The following is a 9,492-nucleotide window of genomic DNA, read 5'->3' on the forward strand; positions in this document are numbered from 1 at the left end:
ACTGCACCCTTCCTCTAGACTTCCACATCTGTTTCATCCTTCCAGTTTTCTATTGTATCCTCAGCCTGTCTGTGGTACTCTACACCAGCCTCACCCTCTTTGTGGGGCCTGCATCCTGGCTTCCCACCCTTTGTAAGTCACACTGAGTTTGCTTCCTTCTGGCTACCATACTAGAATCACTTTCCTTCTGACCCTCCAGCCAACCCTCACTCTCCTGGCCCTGCACACCAGCCTCATCCTCCCTCTGGTCCTCAGTACCAGCCTCAACTTCCCCGTGGTCCTCCGTGCCACTCCAATCTTACTCTCCTTTTGTTGGTCCGCTATAGCCTCACTCTTCTAGCCCTTCACATGGGTTTCATCCACCAAATCTGCCATAACTTCACCTTTCCTGTGGTGCTCTACACCAGCTTCATCTTCCTTGTGGGCCTCCATCCTGGCTTTGCACTGCTTGTATACCACTGTGACTTCCAACTTCCTTCTCATCCTCAGTGCCACCCTCTCCCTCCTTCTCATCCTCAGTGCCACCCTCACCCTCCTCATTCTCTATGCCAGCCTTGCATTCTTTTATTCCTTGACACTGTCCTCACCTTCCTTTTGTGGCTCATCCCTGGAGTAACCCTTCTGGTGATCCCCCACCTAAGGATCGCTTTCTCTGTGGTCTTCTGTCCAGTTCTACCCTCCCTATAGTCATCCACCTAAGCCTAGCCTTCACTCTGGTTCTCAGCACAAGCCTTTCCTTTGGACCTCCATGATAGCCTCACATCCCTCGTAGTCCTCCACACCTGTCTTATTGTCCTGTCTCTCCACTGCAGCCTTACCCTCCTTTGATCCTCCACCTGTGTCTCACCCGCCAACCTTTCTATCATGGCCTCACCTTCCCTGCTGTGCACTACACCAGACTCAACCACCTTGGAGGCTTCTGTCCTGGCCTCCCTCTCCTTGGCCTCCATGTTGGCCTCACCTTACGTCTGTTCCACCTCATTAGACATACTTTCCTTCAGACTCTGCAGCCCAGCCTCAGCCTCGGCCTCACCAGCAGATGGAAGAACCAGCGATGGAATCTCTCTCTCTGTCTCTCTGTCTCCCCCTGCCCCCATCCCTCTTTCCAAAGAAATCATTTTAAAAAAAAGAGAGAGAGAGAGATTGGATTCAGGAGCTGCAGGCAAGGATTAAACTCAGGTATTCAGGATGCTTGTTTCCCAACCACTGGACTATATGCCTGCTCCATTTTGTAACATTTTCAGTGTTGTTTGTTTAGTAGTTGCCATTGAGTTTGCAACATGCATTTATAGTTCATCTCAGTCCATTTTCAAATATTCTCCTTCCTGGCTACTGTGAGTGCCTCATAATAACAAAATATTCCCCATCTCCTCCCATTCCTTCAACCCTCATGCATATTTCCCTTTCAGTGATAGAAAAATATATACACATGTAATATGTAAATATGAATATATATGAATATTATCCATGGCATTTTGCGTATGTATTGCATATATATAGCTTAAAAGCATATATAATCTAATGTGTTGCTATCATTTTCAGCAATCCTATTAGAAAAGAAAAATAAAATTTATATTTTACTGCTTTTTCTTTTCTTCTCTCATGTTCTTCCTTTTTATGTGGATCCAAGTTTCTGACCTGTATGATTTTCTTCCTCTCCAGAAAACTGTTTGCATTTCTCGCAAGATAGTCTCTGGCAACAAAATGTACAAGTTTTGCCTGCCAAGCATTTATTTCTTCTTCACTTTAGAAAGACAAGTTGCAGGATACCAAATTTCAGTTGGGTAGTTTTTTCTCTCCATGCTTAAAATAGTTTTCTCCACTCAGTTTTTCCTTGTGTGGTTTCTGAGGAGAAGTCAGACATGTTTGCTCCCCCATGGATTGTTTATTCTGCACAAGCTGCATTCAGGACTTGTTTACGGGATACTGCTGTATATAATGAGAATCAACAAGCCTTTGGAGAAGTTGTTTTTGTTTTTGTTTTTTTAAGGAAGTATGGGAGGAGATATGGATCATTTTTTTAAAAACTGAGGACACACAGACCTGTTTAGACGACATACTTCTAAGTAATGAAACTAAGAATGGATGTTCGTGAGCCACATCATGCATGAGATTTAAAGTAGCACTCTTAATTAAAAACACAATTTTCAAGAGCATCGGTTAACAGAGAGCATTGACTTTGCCTCCACGCTTTTTCAGTGTGCTGCAAAGTAAGCATTTTGGGCAAGGACCACGTGTCAGATTTCTCTTTGAATCTCTCTTGCCTGCTAAAGGTAGTGACATGAGAGGCCTGAATATGTGCTTAAATGACTCAATTAAGGAATGCGGCCATGCATTGAATTCAAATCAAACCTCATGGTGTTTGATGTCAGAATTGTGTAACTAAATAACGTTAGGTTCTAAAATAGCAACATGGCATTTCACTTGGAGAAAACGTAGATTAATGGCTCTGATTTTGAAACTGCGTCCTCCTTTCTCACAAAGTGCAGTAAACCGTGAGTGACAGTCATGAAGCCTCTTCCTACTGCAGCTCAGTGACATAGACCCACTATGGCTCATTTTCCTCACTTGTAGCACTGATTTTAGGTTGTCTGCATAACTACCAAGAGTTTTGGCATTGCATTCTTGTTCATTCTGGTTTGTCTGGTCTACATTGATATCTGTCACAGATTTCCACGCACTACTGGCAAACATTTGGTTCACTTACTTTATACAGAACAGTTCCAGACTCTGCTGCTGGGATAGAAAATGTATCTCATTTGGAGTTTTACCCTGTTGGATACAATTTGAAATAGAGTGAAAACCATTGGCATAGAGTCCCTTGTAAAGGCTTACCTGTTGTAGAAGCATTTGAAAGAAAGCATATTAAGGGCAAAGAAAAATATTTACTTAAATTATTAAAACATCTTGAGATTTTTTTGCTATGGCCCTGATGTCATAAAATTAGATTTAAGCTATTGTGATAACTTTGAAACCATAGATACAGAGGTTAGTATGCATTGAGAGGTACATAATGTATATATTCTGTTAGCTTGCTTGAATTAAGGGTAGCCATTGTATATTTTGAATTACTTTAATGTTGAAATTTGTATGTGGTTTAGAAAATGGAAGGTGTGGTCTGTTGAGAGCTTGCCTTAATCCTCAAGTAGGTTGGCTTATACTCAATTTCAGGGAGACGACACACATATGCCTAGTAGGATAACTCAAACAGTAGGCTTTGTGAGGCAAAAAGTCTATGAATATCATGGAGAATAAGAATTTCAGGCTTTGTTTTTAATGTGTATTAATTTACTTATTGGAAAGGCAGAGTTACAGAGAGGCAGAGGCAGAGAAAGAGAGAAGTCTTCCATCTGCTGGTTCACTCCCCACGTGGCCACAACAGCTGGAGCTGCATCTATCTGGAGCCAGGAGCTTCCCTCAGGTCTCCCAGGTGGGTGCAGGGGCCCAAGGACTTGGACCATCCTCTTCTGCTTTCCCAGGCCATAGCAGAGAGCTGGATCGAAGTGAAGCAACCAGGACTCAAACCAGCACACATATGGGATGCCGGCACTGCAGGTGGTGGCCCTACCAACTATGCCACATCGCTGGCCCCAGAATTTCCATTTTAACATTTTTTTTCCTACTTGCATTTCCATCGAAGAAGGGGTTGATGATGAGATGTGAGGAATCTGATATTAAATGAAGGCATGAGAGATCTATTATGGCCCTCCTGCATTACTCCTTCTTTCCAGCTCATGCAGCCTGAATTTACAAATGGTTTTGGTGCTTCTATCACACAGTAAATGATTTTTCCAGTGTAAGCCATATTTATTCCTATGTTACTCAATGTTAGCATTAAGACTTAATGATAATGTCAGCTTTCCTGCCACCAACAACTGGCCAGGACGCTGATGAAGGGTTCACAGAGGAGACTGAGAAGAATCAGGTTAAACACTTTTTATTGTTACACCGGCACTAAGAGGGAAGGCCACTCAGCTAGCTCCTGCGGGCACTAGGCTCTACAGACCAGGAGCTTCTCCCCATGGGCACTGGGCTCTAAGGACCGGGGAGGGAGGCTGAGTAGCGCTCCAATTTACAAGCATCTGAGGGTCTTCTTATATACACTTGTTTAGGTTCAGCCCCACCTATGTTCCCTCCCTTCAGGCCCGTAGTCATGGAAGCAGCAGTTACATAGTTGTAACAACGGTTTGGGGTTAGGCCATTTCCTCTTGCAAGCTTTGCCACAGCACAGAGTTTCATTTCTTCAGGAATGGATTCCTAACAGATAATGCTAACTAAATTTTTTTTTAAATTTAGTTAAATTACATTTGCATATGAAGGTGGAGACAATCTTACCTAATTTATTTTACTTCTAAATATACGTAAGATATTCTTGAGGGAACAGAATGGCAGTCAGGTTAGTGAGGGCTAGTTCTTGAAAAGGAAGCTGTCATATTTAATCATTTAGTAGTAGCCATCTGGAGTTATTGATGCTCTTCACTCTTCACAATTGATTATGTTCTAGGTGGCATTTCATTGCTTGATGTCTTTTGTGGATATATCATACTTTATACATCCAGTGGCTGAATCACAGTATAAGATGTTGGAGACAGAGAGAAATGTCTGCCTTCTGTTGGTTCACCCCCAAAATGGCCACCACGGCCGGCACTGCATCGATTGGAAGCCAGGATCCAAGTGCTTCCTCCTGGTCCCTCATGCAGGTGCAGGGCCCAAGGACTTGGGCCATCCTCCACTGCCTTCCCGGGCCACAGCAGAGAGCTGGACTGGAAGAGGGGCAACCGGGACTAGAAACCAGCACCCATATGGGATGCCGGCACTGCAGGCAGAAGACTAGCCAAGTGAGCCACGGCGCCGGCCCATTGCTAGTTGTCTTTTGAAAGAATCAAAACCTGATCAGAGATGATCAAAGATGAAGAAATCAGTCAGCAAGAAGAGTGCACCACAGCTTCAGCAGCCCCAGTTCTTACAACAGAAATTCCAACTGCAGTGAGCGTGCAGCAGCAGCTGCTGCTCCTGCCGCTAGTGCCAGGTGTTTCTGCTCGTACTTCTAATACTGTGGATGGAAATGTTCTAGTTGTTTCCTGAGTCTGAAGTTACTTCTATTGTTGCCTCTGGCGTACATAATGAAAATATTTCAACTATTCCAACTGAAAAACAAGCACGACTTACTAGTACTACCCTGATATTCAGAATCACAGTGTTGAAGTATCCAGTAATACTGGAAAAGAAACATCTAAGCAGGAAGCTGTAGCTTGTTTTACTCCCAAAACAGGAGAGGAGGAAAACTAACCAGGAGAAAAAAAATTATACACACACACACACACACACTTGGAAATCAAAGGAGGAGGGAAACCAAGGGTATAAACAATTATTGAAGGAAAAACGGGTGCAATCCAGTGCTTCATGGAAGTAAGCTGTGAAGGTGATCATTAATGATGAGTGATACAGTGCTTTAGCAAAGTTGAATGAAAAAAAAAAATCAGGCCTATCTTTCGCGACAAAATGGGTGCAACTGGAGACCATTAAGCTTGGTGAAATACGCTAGCAACCCAAAACAAAAATACTATATGTTTTCCCTGATTTGTGGTAACTAATATATAGAGTATGAAAAATGTCATGTATGTGAGCAAAATTCACATTCTGAGATTTGGTTACTGTTTATACTGTCTGAGGAACAGTGGTTTATATGTTTTTAAAGATTTATTTTTCTTTGTTTGAAAGAGAGAGGTAGAGCCAGAGAGAGAGAGAGGTCTTCCATTCCACTGGTTCACTCTCCAAATAACCGCAAAGGCCAGAGCTGAGCTGATCCTAAGCCAGGAGCCAGGAGCTTCTTCAGGTCTCCCACATGGGTGCAGTAGCCCAAGGAGTTGAGCTGTCTTCTGCTTTTCCAGGCCATGTCAGAGAGCTGGATCGGAAGAGAAGCAGCCAGGACTCGAACCAGTGCCCATATGGGTTGCCAGCACTGCAGGCTGGGGCTTTTAACCCACTGCCCCACAGTGCCAGCCCCAAGGAACAGTGGTTTAATTTTTACTACATGGAGAATTCTTTATTTAGTAGTGGTTTATGCTTGTGATTATAAACAAAATCAAAACTGTGTCATTGTAAAAAAAAAAGAAGAGAAGGAGGGAGAGAAGGAAGGAGGGAGGAGGGAAGGTAGGATGGAAAATAGCATTCTGCTCTTAAAACTGTGTAAGTGGGGACTGGCGCTGTGGTGTAGCAAGTAGAGCTGCCACCTGCAGTGCCAGCATCCCTTATGGGCATGAGTTCTAGTTCCAGCTGCCCCTCTTCTAATGCAGCTCTCTGCTATGGCCTGGGAAAGCAGAAGAGGTTGGCCCAAGTCCTGTGCCACTGCACCCATGTGGGAGATCCACAAGAAGCTCCTGGCTCCTGGCATCAGATCCCCCCAGCTCTGGCCATTGTGGCCATTTGGGGAGTGTACCTGCAGATGTACCTGCAGTGTACCTCTCTCTCTCTCTGCCTCTGCCTCTGCCTCTCTTAACTCCACCTTTCAAATAAATAATAAATAAAATGTTTTTAAAGTAATTATGCAAATTAAAATATCCTTTAAAAAGACTAGAGCAACAATATAATGTAATAATCATTTTTTAAAAATGTATATATGAAATGCCTGAAATGTTTCCTTTTTATAAATAAAAAAATTAAATTAAAAAGCCTGCCATTAAAGCCTATAAATTCCAAATAGAAAAAGAGGAAGGAGAAGCCAGATCGAAATACGAAAAGGCTGAGGAATCATTTCAGCATTTCCTTGAAAATCATGACAAAAAGACTTCTACAACCAGACAGCAAAAAGCAGAGCCCCTCTTAGGAGAGATGGAAGTCTAGGATGCAATATCAGAATGTGACTGTCTTGAAATCTATGAAGATGTTTTGTATTTAAAAAAAAATTCAAAGGAGCAATCAAAACAGATATAAAAAAGGAATTGAGGCCAGCGCCGTGGCTTAACTGGCTAATTCTCTGCCTTGTGGCGCTTCTAGTCCGGGTTCTAGTCCCAGTAGGAGCGCTGGATTCTATCCCGGTTGCCCCTCTTCCAGGCCAGCTCTCTGCTATGGCCCGGGAAGGCAGTGGAGGATGGCCCAAGTCCTTGGGCCCTGCACCTGCTGGAAGACCAGGAGAAGCACCTGGCTCCTGGCTTCGGATCAGTGAGATGCGCCAGCCGCAGTGGCCATTGGAGGGTGAACCAGCGGCAAAAAGGAAGACTTTTCTCTCTGTGTCTCTCTCTCTCACTATCCTGGTCTCACTATCCACTATCCAAAAAAAAAAAAAAAAAGGAATTGAGAGGCCTTAAAAAACATACTCAACAACATGGCTAATGTAGCATATTCTTCTGCTTGGTCTGAAGCCCAGCACTTTCTGATGGATAATCCAACTTTGCAGAAGATAGGGAGTTATGGAACATGGACAAGGAAGGTGCATTAATTTGCTTTGGAGAATACATGTGGGCTTTAGAAGAGGGAGAAGAAGAAAACAGAAGAGTTTACTGAGAGTAGTTGACAACATAAAAATAGGGAACCTTTTCAGGTATTTTTAGATGAATTGCATGAACATGGACAACTATATTCTATGCCATCTTGGATGCAATTACACCCAACTATTAGTTCTGCCGTTAGATTGACCAATATGTTTGGACAGCCTGGATCCACTGCACTTGATCCTTTCAAGTTTTGTGTTGCGGATCTTAAGCCATAGATTCATCATGAGAAAAAGATAATAAAGAACATTCTAAGGGATAAAGGACTTGCAGTTGAAGTAAATACTACTTTTGAAGATCTTGTGGCAATAATTAGTTCAACTTAAAAGATCAACTATGAGGCAGCGCCGTGGCTCAACAGGCTAATCCTCCGTCTAGCGGTGCCGGCACACCAGGTTCTAGTCCCGGTCGGGGTGCCAGATTCTGTCCCGGTTGCCCCTCTTCCAGGCCAGCTCTCTGCTATGGCCCGGGAAGGCAGTGGAGGATGGCCCAAGTCCTTGGGCCCTGCACCCCATGGGAGACCAGGATAAGTACCTGGCTCCTGCCATCGGATCAGTGTGGTGTGCCGGCCGCAGTGCAGCGGCCATTAAAGGGTGAACCAACGGCAAAGGAAGACCTTTCTCTCTGTCTCTCTCTCTCACTGTCCACTCTGCCTGTCCAAAAAAAAAAAAAAATCAACTATGTTAGATGCAGGAATATCAAGTTAGTTTCCAATAGTTTATTAGAAAAGGCAGAAGCCCATGAATGTGAAAGAGATAAAACAGAGGCTCCAAAGATTAAATGAAAATAATCTGCATTTAAGAGTATGTGAAACAAGCTACTCCTTGCATAGAGTTGGATGCTTTCTGGGAAGCTGTCCTGGAGAGATGTGTAAAAGAACCAGCATTTGTGGATATAACCTAGAGTCTGAAATAGATTATTTAAATATTTTATGCATGTGCTTGAGCAGGAATGTCAGCATCATCATTCAAAGGCCAAGAAACAGCCTAACAGAAAAACCATCATAGGAAACTTTCCCCCTCTTGGTCGGAGCTAGATTCAATGATGATGACAGCCAGTCAAAGGGGAAAAAAGACAGCAGTCAGAGTCACATTCAGCTTCAGAATGTTCTTCCAGCACTGAGTCTGAGAGAAGTTACAAGATGTCAAAAAACACGTGAAGAGGAGACATAAGTCTGTCCAGAATCAGATGCTGAGCGGGGGAAGGCTAAAAATCAAAGCATAAATCACCTAAGAAAAAGATTGGAAAGAATTCTGGAATTTGGGATACTTCTGGCAGTGAATTGAGCAAAGAGGAATTAGAAAAACACAAAAGAACCTTTTGGAATAATTGGATGGTGATCAATAAATTTTATCAAATGTATATATTTACAGTATGATTTGAAGTCTAATTCAGGCCAGGAATTCTGATTTAAGTTCAATTTAATGAACACTAGGTTTTAATTCTCACTGGAAGAAAAGTACATTTTAAGTATAGCCATTGTAGAAAAGGAAATTGAAAATAACTTTTGATTCTGTATCAAGAATCATATCTTCATACAATTATATAACTGTTACTGTGACCCTTTCACAGGGCACTGCAGGAGGGATTAAATGTGGCAATTTATTGATTAAAAGAACAAGACTCTGTCACTTCTCTGGTGGTACATGTACCATCCTATCACTTTGCAGGTAGTACAGGTATGTTATAACAGAGTTCTCAAATTCATCTCTACCATCTGATACCACATAGATTCATGTCACTTATCCATAAACTATAATATGTGTATTTCTGAGTATATTTTTTATTATTATTATGTAAAACTATCTCATTAATAAATAATAAAAATAAGACTTCTTTTTATTCTTTCTCTCAGGTCTTTCCATATAAATACATCTGATCCATCAAGTATTCCTTCTCTCAAGAACTTTTTTAAATATTTCTTTCAAGGCAGGACTACTGGAGACAAACTCCCACAAATTTTGTTTAAGAAAGGTTTTCATTTCTGAAGAATAATTCTGTT

The 9,492-nt window shown here is 42.4% G+C and overlaps 1 pseudogene; it reads left to right on the forward strand.

The window, feature by feature from the left end:
- Positions 1 to 4,899: 4,899 nt before the first annotated feature.
- Positions 4,900 to 8,837, forward strand: LOC133755689 (pre-mRNA-processing factor 40 homolog A-like; annotated as a pseudogene).
- The last annotated feature ends 655 nt before the right edge of the window (positions 8,838 to 9,492 follow it).

Source organism: Lepus europaeus, unplaced genomic scaffold, assembly GCF_033115175.1.
Source record: "Lepus europaeus isolate LE1 unplaced genomic scaffold, mLepTim1.pri SCAFFOLD_74, whole genome shotgun sequence".
Lineage (NCBI taxonomy): Eukaryota > Metazoa > Chordata > Mammalia > Lagomorpha > Leporidae > Lepus > Lepus europaeus.